This window comes from Phyllobates terribilis, unplaced genomic scaffold (genome assembly GCF_046119375.1).
Source record: "Phyllobates terribilis strain yellow unplaced genomic scaffold, ASM4611937v1 Scaffold_11__3_contigs__length_659146591, whole genome shotgun sequence".
Taxonomy (NCBI): Eukaryota; Metazoa; Chordata; class Amphibia; order Anura; family Dendrobatidae; genus Phyllobates; species Phyllobates terribilis.
Window position 1 is genome coordinate 384959135 of NW_027362771.1, and position 16133 is coordinate 384975267.

The 16133-nt window shown below is 46.3% G+C and overlaps 1 protein-coding gene across 4 annotated transcripts in view; it reads right to left on the reverse strand.

Annotated features, from left to right (window-relative positions):
- The window catches only part of TCF12 (transcription factor 12), a 312588-nt gene that overhangs the window by 239160 nt on the left and 57295 nt on the right, over positions 1 to 16133 (reverse strand). The window lies entirely within an intron of this gene.

A 16133-nucleotide genomic window follows, 5' to 3' on the forward strand; every position in this document is an offset into this window, starting at 1 on the left:
GGGGTAATATTACAGGCGGTGGATCGGCGTCATCGGCGGTGATCGTCGGCATAGGCAGCGTCGGGGGTGGATCATCGGTGTCGGCGGTGGATCGTCGGCAGATCAATGGGTGACCAAATTCCACAGCTTTCATGGATGGGAGAAAGCTATGGAGTTTAGTCAGCCATTGTAAAAATGACACCCTCCACATCTGATGGGAGGGCTAGCGTCACATGGACACTAGAGCCAATCAGATCTGGGGGGCGGGGGGGGGGTGACAGATCTGACACTCCCCCCAGCCAATGGCTGATGCTATAAGCATCAAGCCATGCCCAGATCATAAATATTTCACCAATTTCCATTGGTGAAATATTTAATTCATTCCGATTGGCAGTTTCACTAAAGTGAAAGTGAAACTGCCAATCGGAGGGGTCCCAGGCACGGGGGGGGGTTAATCCACCCCCCGTGGGGTCAACTACAGGATGTCTAGTTGCAGTAGCAACTGTAACACCTGAGCGACCCCGCTCGCAGGCTCTGCAGGGGCGCGATCCCTCCATGTCACAGATGCTGTGACATGGGTCGGGAACGCACCGGTTTCCATGTCAAAGAGCTGTGACACGGGTCGGGAAGGGGTTAAGAAGTCCATTTTTTTTTCTTTTTGTGTATGAGAAAAAATGGATTTTCATCAGCATTTTAGATTAAATTTTCATTAGTGCTTGGTCCTGTGTGTCAGCTTTAACCAATTCAATCATCTTCCTGTATGCCACCCCTTCCCTCCCCCCCAAAAAAAATGAAAAAAGCTTCTCCTAACCACTGCAATGTTAAAAATGGTTGATGACTTGAACATTATACTGACTCATTTGCATTGACCATTTTGAAAAAAACTGAGAAAAATAGGATTTGCATAATAGTTTGGAACGCGGTGTAAACAGGCTATTAAAATACTGCTGATCAGCTTTAATGTAGCCGAAGAGAGTTTAATGGCCGCTGTTAGCCAGAGTAAATGCACCGCTACTTGCAGTTCCCTCTCCTCTAAATAAAGAACTATAAGGTAAAACTATGTATATAGTCCTTGTATTAAAGTGCTGTTTCCTAAATGAAGTGCTTTGATCTTATTTGATAGCTAAGATTTTTTACTTGGATTAGGGAACATGCCCACAATCAGGAAATAGCGCTTTGGAAGCAGGGTATTGAACAATGCAGATTTAACACATGCAATACATTCTATTGTGGAAATTTCTGTTGCGAGTGAGTTTATGCAGCGTCAAATAGAAGCACAGTGGGCATGTGATTTCTATAAATCCCATCAACTGTGCTTGTATCGTAGAACACAGCGTTTTGGATGCAGTGAAAGTGATCTGCATCCAAAATGCTGCTATTCCTTATCATGGGCACGTGCCCTAACTGTAATCATAGCCCTTATATTCTAGCTTTTGCACTCATTTTTGGCAGTGAAAGGGTTATCAGGGAATTCACCATTATGGTAGAACCAATCAAGTTAGAAAATTTGTAAACTACTCTATGTCTAAATTGCATATTCCACGTTTTGGTTGCTGTCCAGTTCATTTGTACCTACTGTATATGCTTTACTGTGAACATATGACCCACCCATTCTTATTTTTCATAAAGCTACACCATCAAAAAGTCAAGGGAAGTCACATTCAGACAGTAAATACTGTAATATTTGTGGAAGCTATTCAATTTTTTTCCCAAAAAAATCCTTAAAAAGGAAATCAGTCTGCAGGATTTCACACCATGAACTATTTATATGCACGTGTAGCTCTTTCAAGGACTAGTCCAGCAATACCTTTAGGCTATGTGCCCAAGTTGCGAAAATGAAGCAGAAAATTTCTGCTTCATTTCCGCATGTCCTCTCCCGGAAAAACCCATGCGGAATTCCGCACGCGTTTATTGCGCGTTTATCGCGCGTTTTCCACATGCGGAATTGCCTTGCGTTTTTAATGCATTGCACAAGGCAATTCCGCATGCGGAAACGCAAAATTAATGGACATGCTGCGGATTTTTGAACGCAGCATAAACGCTTGTAATCCGCAAGGTGGGCACGCAGCCTGACATGGCCAGTCCATTCCACCATTAGTGAGAAATTGGCATGTGAAATAATATGCAAATGAGACTCAGAATAAGCTCAGAGAATCTCCCTTAGCCATCAATTGACATTGCAATGCAAAAGGCAATAACCATAAAAGGCAAACTGTGCAAAATTTTAAATGAAACCAAATTACAAAAATTATTTTTAGTCAAAAATATGCAATTAAAGGGAACCTATTACCAGAAATAGCACTATTAACGTGCAGATATGCAGTTAATCTGCAGGTTAATAGCGTTATTATGCTGCCTGGCGCCTTCACGCAGCAGAATGCAGCGTGGAGAAAATGAACTTTATTCTCCCCACCAGCATTCGGTGTCCAGTCACGGGGAGGGGGCGCCGGCACTGGTTCAATCATCACTCTTTAACCGTGCCCCAGGACTCTGTATTCTAAGAGCGATGACTGAACAGGCACAGCCCCCGCCCCCTTAACTAAATCCGAATGCTGGTGGGGAGAATAAAGTTCATTTTCTCCCCGCTGCATTTGGTTGCGTGCAGGTGCCGGAAAATACAATAACGCTGTTTTTAAACTGCAGATTAACCGCATATCTGCAGGTTAATAACATTGTTTCTGGTGACAGGTTCCCTTTAATAAAAGAAGAAAAAAAAGTAATAATATGTACTAAAAATTAAACTAAAAACTAAGGCTATGTGCCCACGATGCAGAAATGTTCCAGATTTTTCCTGAGTGTTTCTGCATCTCCCTGGCAGAAAAAACGCATGCGGATTTTACAAGCGTTTGTGAAGCGTTTTTAGCATGCGATTTCGCATGCGGGCTGTCAAGCGCATTCCAAGCGATTTTAGAATCACTTGGAAAAGTGCTTGACAACTTGGTCACACTATATAAATCCATGCAACCGGCATGGATTTTATATACTGTCATGGCCAAAAGTTTTGAGAATGACACCAAAATTATATTTTCACATGATCTGCTGGCCTCTGGTTTTTATTAGTGTTTGTCTGATGTTTAGATCACATACAGAAATATAACTGCAATCATATTATGAGTACCAATAGGTTATATTGACAGTTAGAATGAGTTAATGCAGCAAGTCAATATTTGCAGTGTTGCCCCATCTTCTTCAAGACCTCTGTAATTCTCCCTGTCATGCTCTCAATCAACTTTTGGACCAAATCCTGACTGATAGCAGTCCATTCTTGCATAATCAATGCTTGCATTTTGCCAGAATTTGTTGGTTTTTGTTTGTCCACCCGTCTCTTTATGATGGACCACAAGTTCTCAATGGGATTAAGATCTGGGGAGTTTCCAGGCCATGGACCCAAAAGACGGATTTTGGTAAGACCTTACCTGTAAAATCCTTTTCAGCGAGGGAAGGAAGGGAGACACAGTCATTACTAGTGGGTAAGCGGAGCCCACATAGGATAGAAAACCTCAGATTAAAAAAGAGTGTTGTCCGGCCCCTCCAGCCTGGGCTCCTCCTACTCCAGCTCTCCAGTCCGTACACAAGCTAAGGAAGAGCAAATATCACCAGCGGAGCAACATAACCCCTTCTGAAGAACTTCAGAGAAAAAACAAGAGACAGGTTATGCATATAACAGAAAAACCACACAGTCCCAGGTACTACTCACTGGACCTGACCACTGCGATGAGCTGGCAATGCTGGAACAGAGCCTTAGCGCGGGGACCTCAGCCCAGATAATCGCTATCAGAGAAGGGTCACGCTGCATCTGAAAACACAACAACACACTTCTGCCATGGGAGGGAGCTGTGTCTCCCTTCCTTCCCTCGCTGAAAAGGATTTTACAGGTAAGGTCTTACCAAAATCCGTCTTTCAGCAGCAGATGGAAGGAAGGGAGACACAGTCATTACTAGTGGGACGTCCCAAAGCAGTCCAAAAATTAAGGGCGGGAAAAAACCAACAGAGGCAGAATCCCAACAACCTAGAAAAATGCGCAACTAGCGCTAAATACAAGTTAACGATAACTTAAACTACAGCCGCCTGCAGGACCCTACGTCCTAAGGCTGCATCAGCGGAAGCACTGACGTCCACCTTATAAAACTTTGTAAAAGTGTGGACGGAGCGCCAGGTAGCCGCCCGGCAGAGTTGAGCTGCCGAGGCCCCTTGATGAAAAGCCCACGATGAACCCACAGCTCTCGTGGAGTGAGCTCGAATCTTAATTGGACAAGATTCGCCCTTGAGTCGGTAAGCCTCTAAAATGGCCGACCGAATCCATCGAGCTAGTGTCCTTGGAAGCTCGTTGACCACGCCGACGACCTGCTGGAATCACAAACAGAGAGTCCGATTTCCGAAAACCTTGAGTAATAGACAAATAGAACTTCAAAGCCCGCACTAAATCCAATGAGTGCAAGGCCCGTTCCTTCGCATTCCTCGGATCCGGACAGAGCGAGGGCAACACAATATCCTGGTTAACATGAAATTGTGACACCACCTTAGGTAGAAAGTCGCCCCGTGTGCGAAGCACCACGCGATCCGGGAGAAACTCCAGAAAAGGAGGCGAGCAAGAAAGAGCCGCCAGTTCAGAAACCCTTCTCAAAGAGGTGACTGCCACTAAAAAGGCAACCTTCCAAGAAAGCAAAGAAAGGCTAACGGAGTCCATAGGCTCAAAAGGCCCATGTTGAAGAGCCTCCAAGACCAGATTGAGCCGCCAAGGGGACACAAGCGCCTTCCGCGGCAGAAACTGACGGGTTACCCCGCGAAAAAAGGAACGAACGTCCCTACGCGAGGCGATAGCCTTCCGAAACAGCAAGGACAAAGCAGAAACCTGACCCCTCAGAGTGCTAACTGCCAAACCCTTGTCCAGGCCATACTGCAAAAAGGCCAACAAATTGGGAATGGAAAAAATCCTCGGGTTCCTTGAAGAACCCGAACCCCATGAAAAGAAGGCCTCCCAAGTCTTGTGATAGATCCTAGTAGTGGCAGGACCCCTGGCAGCTCGCAAAGTGGCAATGACTTCGGCTGAAAAACCTTGACGAGTCAAGATTTCGGTCTCAAGAGCCACGCCGTCAAACGCAGAGACTTCAGGTCCGGATGACGAACGGGCCCTTGGGTTAACAGGTCCGGGCGAAGAGGGAGAGGAAGTGGAGGCGCAGCCAGAAGCGACACCAGCGTCGAGAACCACGTCCTCCTTGGCCAGTCTGGGGCTACTAACATAGCCGGGACTCTTTCCAGTCTGATCCAACGCAACACCAGAGGAAGTAAGGATATCGGCAGGAACACATAGATTAGCTCGAATTGGTCCCACGGAGCCACCAGAGCATCCACCGCCACAGCCTTCGGGTCCTTGTACCTGGACATGAACGTCGGTAACTTGGTGTTGAACCTTGATGCCATCAAATCCACTTGAGGAGTTCCCCAACGGGAGCACAGCTGTGCAAAAATTTCTGGGTGAAGACTCCATTCTCCGGGATCCACCTTCTCGCGACTGAGGAAGTCCGCCGTGATATTCTGAACTCCCGGAATGTGAATCGCAGAGATGGCTGGCACCTTGGCCTCGGCCCATACCAGGATCCGAGACACTTCCATCATGAGCCTGGAGCTCCTCGTTCCACCTTGATGGTTGATATACGCGACCGCCGTCGCGTTGTCTGTCTGCACTCGGACTGGCAGACCGTTTAAAGGGACCGTCCAGTGTTGGAGGCAAAGGAAAATCGCCCTCAATTCCAGGATGTTGATCGTCAGGACAGACTCTTCCGACGACCATACTCCCTGAATCCAGAGATCGTTCCAGACACCCCCACAGCCTGACAGGCTGGCATCGGTGGTTATGACCGACCACCTCGGAAGGAGGAAGGACTTCCCCAGGGATAACGCTTCCGGACGTAACCACCATTCTAGAGACTCTCGCACCCTGTGGGAGATGATGACACTGCGATCCAGCGAAGCCTGTGATCGATCCCAACGGTTCAGAATGAGCATTTGGAGAGTCCTGGAATGAAATTGGGCAAACGGAAGTGCCTCCATTGACGCCACCATCAAACCCAAAAGGCGCATACACCTTCGAAGGGACATTGCTGTCGAAGACTTCATAACCTGTACATGTCGAAGAAGACTTGCTTGCTTGTCTGGAGGCAGGGACACCACTGCTCGTACCGTGTCGAAATGCATCCCCAAAAACAGGATTGACTGCGACGGTTCCAGAGACGACTTCTTCCAATTGACCAGCCACCCGAAGTCCTCCAGGAGCTGAAGGGATAGATTGCGAGCCGTCACCGCCTCCTCCTTTGAGGACGCCACAATCAAAAGGTCGTCCAGGTAGGGAAGAACCGTAATCCCCTGTCTTCGAAGGATCGCCATGAGAGGTGCCAGAATTTTTGCAAAAACTCTGGGCGCCGAGGCCAACCCGAATGGTAGGGCCACAAACTGGAAATGGTCCTGACCTATGGCAAAACGAAGGAAGCGTTGGTGGGCCCTTCCGACGGGAACATGCAAATAAGCGTTGCGAATGTCGATTGACACCAAAAAGTCGTTCTGCGACAGGGCCGCCACAACCGAGCGAAGCGACTCCATGCGGAATTTCCGGGTGCGGACATGCCGATTCAATCTTTTGAGATCCAGAATGGGGCGAAATTTGTCCTCCTTTTTGGGGACCACAAAGAGGTTTGAATAAAACCCTCTTCCCCGGTCCTCCGGCGGAACCGGTACCACCACACCCTTTTGCAGAAGGGAATCGACCTCCTGACGTAGAGCGGCAACTAGCTCGGTCTCTGACGGAATGCGAGATCGGCAAAACCTGTCCGGGGGTCGAGAAAGAAACTCTATGAAGTAGCCTGCTGACACAACCCGCGTCACCCAGGCGTCCGAAACGCGGGACGCCCAAGTCGATTCGAATTGGAGCAGGCGACCCCCCACTCGAGAGCCCTCGAGAGAAAACCTGGCGTCAGTCCGCCTTAGCGGGCTTTTTGTCAGCTTCCCGCTTGTCTTGACGGAAGCTCTGTTTCCAGGGAGTGCGGGATTTCTGAGAAGCCTTTTTTCCTGAAAAAGAGGGACGACCCGATCCCCAAGAGGGCTGACCGGACCGTCCCCTGGACCGAAAGGGCCGCCGACTACTACCGGCACTAGGCCTGCCCGACGCAGAAGCCACAGTTCTTCGCTGTGGTAAGGCCGCTTCTTTTGCCTTTGCCTTGACAATCAGCTCCGTGAGGTCAGATCCAAATAACTGACCACCCTTGTAAGCTAAAGATAGCAAACCTTGCTTGGAAACCGCGTCCCCGGTCCACTGTCTGAGCCACAGTGCTCTTCTGACTGTGACCGCCGAGGATTGCGCCCTGGACAGCAGTGACGCGGTATCCAAACCTGCATCACTGCCATATCGGGCCGCATCCTCCAACAACTTGAAAAGCCCATCTACCTCGGATAGCGGGGATCCATCCTGCCACGCCGTCCGTAGACGGTCCAACCAGCTTAGGGAAGCTTTACAAGCACACATGGATCCTAGCACCGCTCTGATTCCATGACCCGCGGCCTCGTAGATGGATTTCACCGCCATCTCCGTTTTTCTGTCCAGCGGATCCTGCAGACTCGCCTTCCCTTTAACAGGCAGTAATGAGGATTTGCTAAGCTGGGATAAAGGGACATCCACTTCAGGAGAAGAAATCCAATTATCAATCAACTCTGTGGAACACGGATACAGTGCCTCAAAAAACCGTGTCCCCTGAAAACGTTTATCTGGACACAGGCCCTGAAACATCCGGGCCGACTTACCAGGACGTCTAGTTACCTCCTCCGGAAACTGTAACGCCTCCCTCATGGCTCCAATAAAAGCCTCTGCACGGCCCAAAAAAGAGGCAGAGTGCCCCTGCCGATCCTCCTTATCCGAATCGGACATCTCCCCATCTGAGCTTGAAGGGGAACCCTCCATAACAGAGATCTCCGAGTCACTGCGCGGGGAGGGCAGTACCGGCCTGTGGCGCTTCCTGCCATGAGAGGATCTAGCTGACACCCAATAACCTAGAAGGTCAGACAGGCCATCAATAGAACGAGTGAGGGCCTCCATTTTGACCACTGCCCCATCACCGAAACCCCCGACCGCTGCGCTTGACGCCGTCGAGGACTCCTGCGTGTCAGACACGCGAGACTGATCCTGTAGCGGACCTTTGGGAGACGGTCCGCACCTCCTGGACCCTGATCTGACATGCCCTCACACAGTATATGGCAGGTTAAACCTGTCAGTAAGTAGGACAGTGTGGTTTCTTAAAAGAAAGCTGAAGGGTTAAAGCTCTTAAAGAGAGAGCTACCCCAGCTGACCCCCAATTAAGGGATAACCGCCTAATAAGGGGTTAATGTCGCAGACTCCCCACAACCTCTGTGAAATGAAAAGGATGTGCGAGCCCCAGACAAAAAAAGGAACCTCTATATGAGGTAATAGCTGCAGGACAGCACAGTCTGCCACCTTATTGTGCCTCAGAAAGGTGCCCTGCGCTGAGGGGGTGAGAGGTTAAGCTTCTGCCCTGACAGGCAGAAGCGACTCACCCAGCTGGCCGCGGTGCAGTGTTCCTTCGGTCTGTCGGGAGGAGAGGAGAGTGAGGAGCCCGATGGAAGCCGTTCAGTAATGGCCGCCGCGCTGTGAGGAGAGAGAAGCCGGAAGAGGAGGGGCAGGAGAAAGCGCGCGCTCAGAGCGCTTCCTGCCCGCGAAAGACCGGGAAGGCGCGAAGCCACGCCCCCCGCCGGCTTCAAAAAAAGCGCACGCGACTCCTCCGCTCTCCGCTCCTGCCCCGCTTCCATGTCCTGCAGGCATCCACCTGCGGACAAAAAAACACAAGTCACCACCTGAATACATGTAGCAGCGGCTGCCGCAGAAGCCGCTGAAGCACTCAAAACACATTAACATGCTGAGTACTCACCCAGCTGAGCGCCACAGGGACCCCCAGTGATTTGTGGCGCTGTGCCCAAGCTTCCCCCCAGGGCGGAGAACGCAGTGACCCCAGATGCGCGGTTTGCGTCCCCGCCAGGGAAGCATCCCTCATCCCCCGGGGCCGGCAGGGTTCTGCAGGGACCTCTCTCAAAGGGTAATGCAGATCCGCCAAGGGAGGGGTGGGGGTCCAGCAGCGCTGAGACCCCTGAGACCTCAAGACCACGGGGGTCCAAGTCTCTGTCCGATAAAAATAAAAAAAATTTCTGAGGAGCTGCTCCCGCAGCGACCATCCTCTGTGACCTCAAATTTTAGACTGGAGAGCTGGAGTAGGAGGAGCCCAAGCTGGAGGGGCCGGACAACACTTTTTTAATCTGAGGTGTTCTATCCTATGTGGGCTCCGCCTACCCACTAGTAATGACTGTGTCTCCCTTCCTTCCATCTGCTGCTGAAATCTCTATGTTTTGTTCCATGAGCCATTTAGTTATCACCTTTGCTTTATGGCAAGGTGCTCCATCATGCTGGAAAAGGCATTGTTGGGCGCCAAACTGCTCTTGGACGGTTGGGAGAAGTTGCTCTTGGAGGACATTCTGGTACCATTCTTTATTCATGGCTGTGTTTTTAGGCAAGAGTGTGAGTGAGCCGATTCCCTTGGCTGAGAAGCAACCCCACACATGAATGGTTTCAGGATGCTTTACAGTTGGCATGAGACAAGACTGGTGGTAGCGCTCACCTCTTCTTCTCCGAATAAGCTGTTTTCCAGATGTCCCAAACAATCGAAAAGGGGATTCATCAGACAAAATGACTTTGCTCCAGTCCTCAGCAGTCCACTCCCTGTACCTTTTGCAGAATATCAGTTGGTCCCTGATGTTTTTTCTGGAGAGAAGTGGCTTCTTTGCTGCCCTCCTTGAAACCAGCCCTCGCTCAAAGAGTCTCCGCCTCACAGTGCGTGCAGAAGCACTCACACCAGCCTGCTGCCATTCCTGAGCAAGCTCGGCACTGCTGGTAGTCCGATCCCGCAGCTGAAACAGTTTTAAGATACGGTCCTGGCGCTTGCTGGTCTTTCTTGGGCGCCCTGGAGCCTTTTTGACAACAATGGAAGCTCTCTCCTTGAAGTTCTTGATGATGCGATAGATTGTTGACTGAGGTGCAATCTTTGTAGCTGCGATACTCTTCCCTGTTAGGCCATTTTTGTGCAGTGCAATGATGGCTGCACGTGTTTCTTTAGAGATAACCATGGTTAACTGAAGAGAAACAATGATACCAAGAACCAGCCTCCTTTTAAAGTGTCCAGTGATGTCATTCTTACTTAATCATGACTGATTGATCGCCAGCCCTGTCCTCATCAACACCCACACCTGTGTTAATGGATCAATCACTAAAACGATGTTAGCTGCTCCTTTTAAGGCAGGACTGCAATGATGTTGAAATGTGTTTTGGGGGTTAAAGTTCATTTTCTGGGCAAATATTGACTTTGCAAGTACAGTAATTGCTGTTAAGCTGATCACTCTTTGACATTCAGGAGTATATGCAAATTGCCATTACAAAAAATAAAGCCGTAAACTTTGGAAAAATTACTATTTGTCTCATTCTCAATACTTTTGGCCATGACTGTAGTGTGACCAAGTTATTTAAAAAAAAGAATAAAAATGGTAAAAAAAAAAAAACCCAAAACATTAACCCCTTACTTACCGGGGACGTATTAGTACGCATATCTGCGTACCGCCGGTTCAGTGAGGGCTCCGGCGCTGAGCCCTCACTGAACCGAGCACATGTCAGCTGATTCTTACAGCTGACATGTGCCCGCAACAGCCGCGGGTGGAATCGCGATCCACCCGCGGCTGTTAACCAGTTAAATGCTGCTGTCAATCTCCGACAGCAGCATTTAACGCGCGCTTCCGGGTAGCGCGTCATAAGCCCCGCCCACCGGCGACCCCGTCACGTGATCGCGGGTCGCCGATGGGCGTGCATGACAACCCAGGGTCTGCAGCAGACGCCTGTGGTTGTCATGATCTTGTCGCTATGAGCGCCACCTAGTGGTCGGCGCTCATAGCACAGGACCATTTCTGCTGCATGCAGGGGATCTGCTGGTCCCCTGTATGTAGCAGAGGCGATCGGACAGTTGCTGCTTCTAGTCTCCTATGGAGACTATAGAAGCATGCAAAAAGTAAAAAAAAAAAGTTTTTAAAAATATAAAAAAAAATAAAAAAATATAAAAGTTTAAATCACCCCCCTTTCGCCCCATTCAAAATAAAATATATATAAAAAAACCCCACATACACATATTTGGTATCGCCGCGTTCAGAATCGCCCGATCTATCAAAATAAAAAAAGAATTATTCCGATCGGTAAACGGCGTAGCGAGAAAAAAATTCTAAACGCCAGAATTACGTTTTTTGGTCGCCGCAAAATTGCAATAAAATGCAATAACGGGCGATCAAAACATCGGATCTACCCCAAATGTTATCAATATAAACGTCAGCCTGGCACGCAAAAAATAAGCCATCAACCAGCCCCAGATCACGAAAAATGGAGACGCTATGGGTCTTAGAAAATGGCGCTATTTTTTTATTTTTTTTTTTACCAAATTTTGGAATTTTTTTTCACCACTTAAATATAAAAGAACCTATACATGTTTGGTGTCTATGAACTCGTAATGACCTGTAGAATAAGAAGGGCAGGTCAGTTTTAGCATTCAGTGAACATGGTAAAAAAAATAAATAAAAAACAACTGGGGTATTGCACTTTTTTTGCAATTTTACCGCACTTGGAATTTTTTTCCTGTTTTCCCGTACAGGATATGATAAAACTAGTAATGGCGTTGAAAAGTACAACTCGTCCCGCAAAAAATAAGCCCTCACATGGCCATATTGACCAAAAAATAAAAACGCTATGGCTCTGGGAACAAGGGGAGCAAAAACGAAAATGCAAAAACGAAAAATGCTCCGGGGCTTAAGGGGTTAAACTCACCTTCCGATGGCCCCCGGTCTCCTTATCGGATGCGTCCGGTCTTCCCAGCGGCTCGCGATGGTCTAAAAGGACCTTCCATGACATCATTTAGTCATGTGACAGGTCACGCGGCCACCGACGTCAGCAGTCGCATGACCCGTCACATGACTAAATTACGTCATGGAAGGTCCTTTTAGACCATCGCGAGCCGCCGGGGAGCCAGGACGCATCACTAAGGAGACCGGGGGCCATCAGAAGGTGAGTATAATGTATTTTTTTATTTTAAAATTCTTCTTTTTTTTTTTTTTTTTTTTTTTTTTACAGATATTATGGTACCCGGGTCTGGAGGAGAGTCTCCTCTTCTCCAGACCCGGGTAGCATCCACACATTGAATCGCTTAACATCCACATGTGACCATGTAGTCATGCGGATATTAAGCGATTCAATGCAAGTCAATGGCAGCGAAAACGCAGAGATTACGCAAAATAATTGGTAGTGCTGCGGATTTTTCTGCAATGATAATCCGCAGCGGAAATTTCAGCAGCATGTGCACAGCACATGCGGATTATCATTGGGGAACATTGCAGACCTTCTACCAAGCGTTTTTTAAGCGTTTCTGCAGCGGAATTGCCACTGCGGAAACGCTTAAAAAAAACACACAGTGGGCACACAGCCTAACCGTAAAGAGTAAATTATAAAAGATAGTTACTGATAAATGCGAATCCAATAAAAAAAATAGAGCCTGTAGTGTAATCTGTATCATTTGAGAAAATCTCTTAAAACTGTTTATTCTCTGAACAGGTATATAAATTAAAAAAAACACCAAGGAAAGCTAGTCTATATTACCAAACACTCGTTTTTTTCGACTACTCTCAGTAGGGAGTAAAGAGCATAAAGCTCAAGAAGCTTAGCAGATAATTGCTCTACTCCAATAGCAAGTAAGGTAATATGTGCATTGTGTCATTAAAAACAAGCAAAATAAAGACAATGCAGAGAAGGAAGAAGCACTTTTCCAGCAAAATTTCATTAGGTAATATTTCCTGTTTTGCAGACATTCTGTCAAAATGTTTCTACTACATTAAATTGTTTAAAATACGAACTTTATGACCACCACCGATTCCATATTTTGTCCCTGTACACAACAACCTTCTGTATCCCATTGTCCCTGGTTATGACTATATAATTATAATGAGAAGATGGATCATAATACATTGTCAATACTCCTGTATATGCAGAGATTCTATTAGCTGGAGTAATACACATGTAGATGGTTAAAGCTAAACTATTGCCACAAATCCAAATCACAGCTATAAAATACTGTAGATGTTAAGTCAGATGTATTAGAACTAGAAATATGTCCAACCTTCCTATTTTTCTCTTCTTGCCTGTTTTTTTTGTAGATGTTTATTTTTCCTCTCTATGTTTGAATAAGACTCTGTAAATATGATGAAGGGCACCAAACTCTGAACCAATCAGCAGTCTCTACTTCGCTGTGTCACTTCCTTCACATATAGTAGAATATGCGCCTGCTCTTTCGGCCCAGGAAGATGATGAAGATCTGGTAGAATGTGCCTTCAAGGCAATCGGTGGATCCATCTGTTGGTTGATGTAGGCTTCCCCAATTGCCTTTTTAATCTCATTTGCTATAGTGGATTTAGCTGCCTTCCTTCCTCTGTTATGCCCTGAGTGTTGTATAAATAGATTTTCATCAAATCTCCAAGACTCAGTTTGTTGAAGATAATAAAGAACAACTCTGCGGACATCTAAGAGATGGAACTCTGCTTCCTTTGAATTAGAACGTTTCTGGCAGAAGGAGGGAAGGATGACTTCCTGGGAACAATGGAAATCTGTAACCACCTTTGGGAGAAAAGAAGGGTCCAGGCGAAGCGTAATTCTATCCTCAGTCACATTCATGTAAGGTTCTCTGACGGAAAGAGCCTGCAGTTCTCCCACTCTCAGTGCTGAAGTGTTGGATACTAAAAAGGCAGTCTTATGAGAGAGAGTCTGTATTGTACTGGAGGATAGAGGCTCGAAGGGAGAGAGGGTTAGACCCCTGAGCACCACATTAAGATCCCAGGTTGGGACATGAGACTGAATTCTTGGGTGAAGTCTGAGTGCCGAAGTCATGAATCTCTTGATCCATCTGTGAGAGGCCAAATCTTTGTCGAACATGGAACTTAGGGCTGAAATCTGCACCTTGAGAGTACTAGGTTTAAGACCCAACTCCAATCCACTCTGTAAAAAAATAAAGGATCCTAGCAATGTTGGGGTGTAAGGTATCAGGAATGTCCAGGGCGTACCATGATAAGATTTTTTTCCATATCTTGCCGTATATAGCATTGGTTACTGGTTTCCTACTCTGTTGAAGAGTTCTTATAACTTCCTCCGAGAGACCTTTGGATCTTAAGATCTCGGGTTCAGTGACCAGGTTGCAAGGTTTAGCCACTGAGGATTTGGGTGAAATAGGGGGCCTTGTGAGAGAAGGTTGTTGACCTGTGGAAGTATCACCGGACCATCCAGGCAAAGTTCTGTGATGGCCCCGAACCAAGGCCTTTTGGGCCACAGAGGGGCTACCAGAATTGTTGCAACTTTCTCTAATATGAATAAAGAGAAAATTTCAGCTCACCCCTGAGATGTAATCCCAGTCTGGCATGGAGCACAGAGTCCTCGCTGTTGCACAGCGCCTGGGTCAATGAGGAAGTGAAGATGGATCCAGCTCAAAACACCGGGCAATTAATTAAAATTCAACAATCTTTATTGGCAAATCCATTTAAAAACTTGTAGAAAAGACAAAAAATGGACATCTCAGACGATAAAGCATATATTATGGGGTGGTGTGTATAAAAAATGCCATACGTGTTTCGAGTGAAAAACTCTTGAACACTGGCTATGAAAAAGAATATTCCGAACTGGACTTAAGTATACTAACAAATAATCATGGATACAAAAAACACATGAAAACAATCAAGAAAATACCAAATCACAGAGAAGACTAGACTGAATATATAAAAAAAAAAAAAAAAGGTGGAAACAAACAAAAAAAAAATGTACCCTGGAAAAACTGAATGAGAAATATGTAATGCAATACATATGAACAACTATGTACATATGAGAAAGTCCTAGAGAAAACTTGTACAAGGGCAAAAAATATCCCAAAGGAAAAAGAGAAAGGGGGGGGGTATACAAAACCTGCAGACAATAAATATGTGCATGAATAAATTTTCAATAAACATTAACTGCAGAAAACTCTAGAAAAAAACTTTAGAGTTTTCTGCAGTTAATGTTTATTGAAAATTTATTCATGCACATATTTATTGTCTGCAGGTTTTGTGGGGGTTTTTTTGCTTTTTTTTCCCCTTTTTCTCTCTTTTTCCTTGGGGATATTTTCTGCCCTTACTTGTACAAGCTTTCTCTAGGACTTTCTCATATGTATACATGTATACGTACATAGTTGTTCATATGTATTGCATTACATATTTCTCATTCAATTTTTCCAGGGTACATTTTTGTTTTTTGTTTACACCTTTTTCTTTTCATATATTCAGTCTAGTCTTCTCTGTGATTGGTATTTTCTTGATTGTTTTCTTGTGTTTTTTGTATCCATGATTGTTAGTACACTTAAGTCCAGTTCAGAATATTCTTTTTCATAGCCAGTGTTCAAGAGTTTTTCACTCGAAACGCGTATGGAATTTTTTATACACACCACCCCATAATATATGCTTTGTCGTCTGAGATGTCCATTTTTTGTCTTTTTTAAAAGAATTTGCCAATAAAGATTGTTGAATTTTAATTAATTTCCCGGTGTGTTGAGCTGGATCCATCTTCACATCCGCAACTTTCTCTAACCTGACTTTCTTGATAGTTTTTGCCATGCAGTGGAATTGGAAGAAACGCATAAACCAGTTTGAAATGCCAGGGATGAGATAATGCATGCAAATTCATGGCATTGTCTCTTCTGTCCAGTGAAAAGAAGAGAGGAATCTTTGCGTTTAAGCGACTGGCAAAGAGATCTACTTCGGGGAGACCCCATTTTGCTACTAGTGACTGGAATATTTGTGGATTCAGGCTCCATTCTCCTGGCTGGATGTCTTTCCTGCTTAGAAAATCTGCTTGAAGTTTGTTTGAGCCTTTCAGGTGAATTGCCAAAAGCGATAGAAGATGTTGTTCGGCCCAAAAAATATTCGACCTGCGATCTGTTTCAGGCTGTCTACCTTTGTACCTCCTTGATGATGAAGGAAGGCAACAGTAGTCACATTGTCCGAGAGTA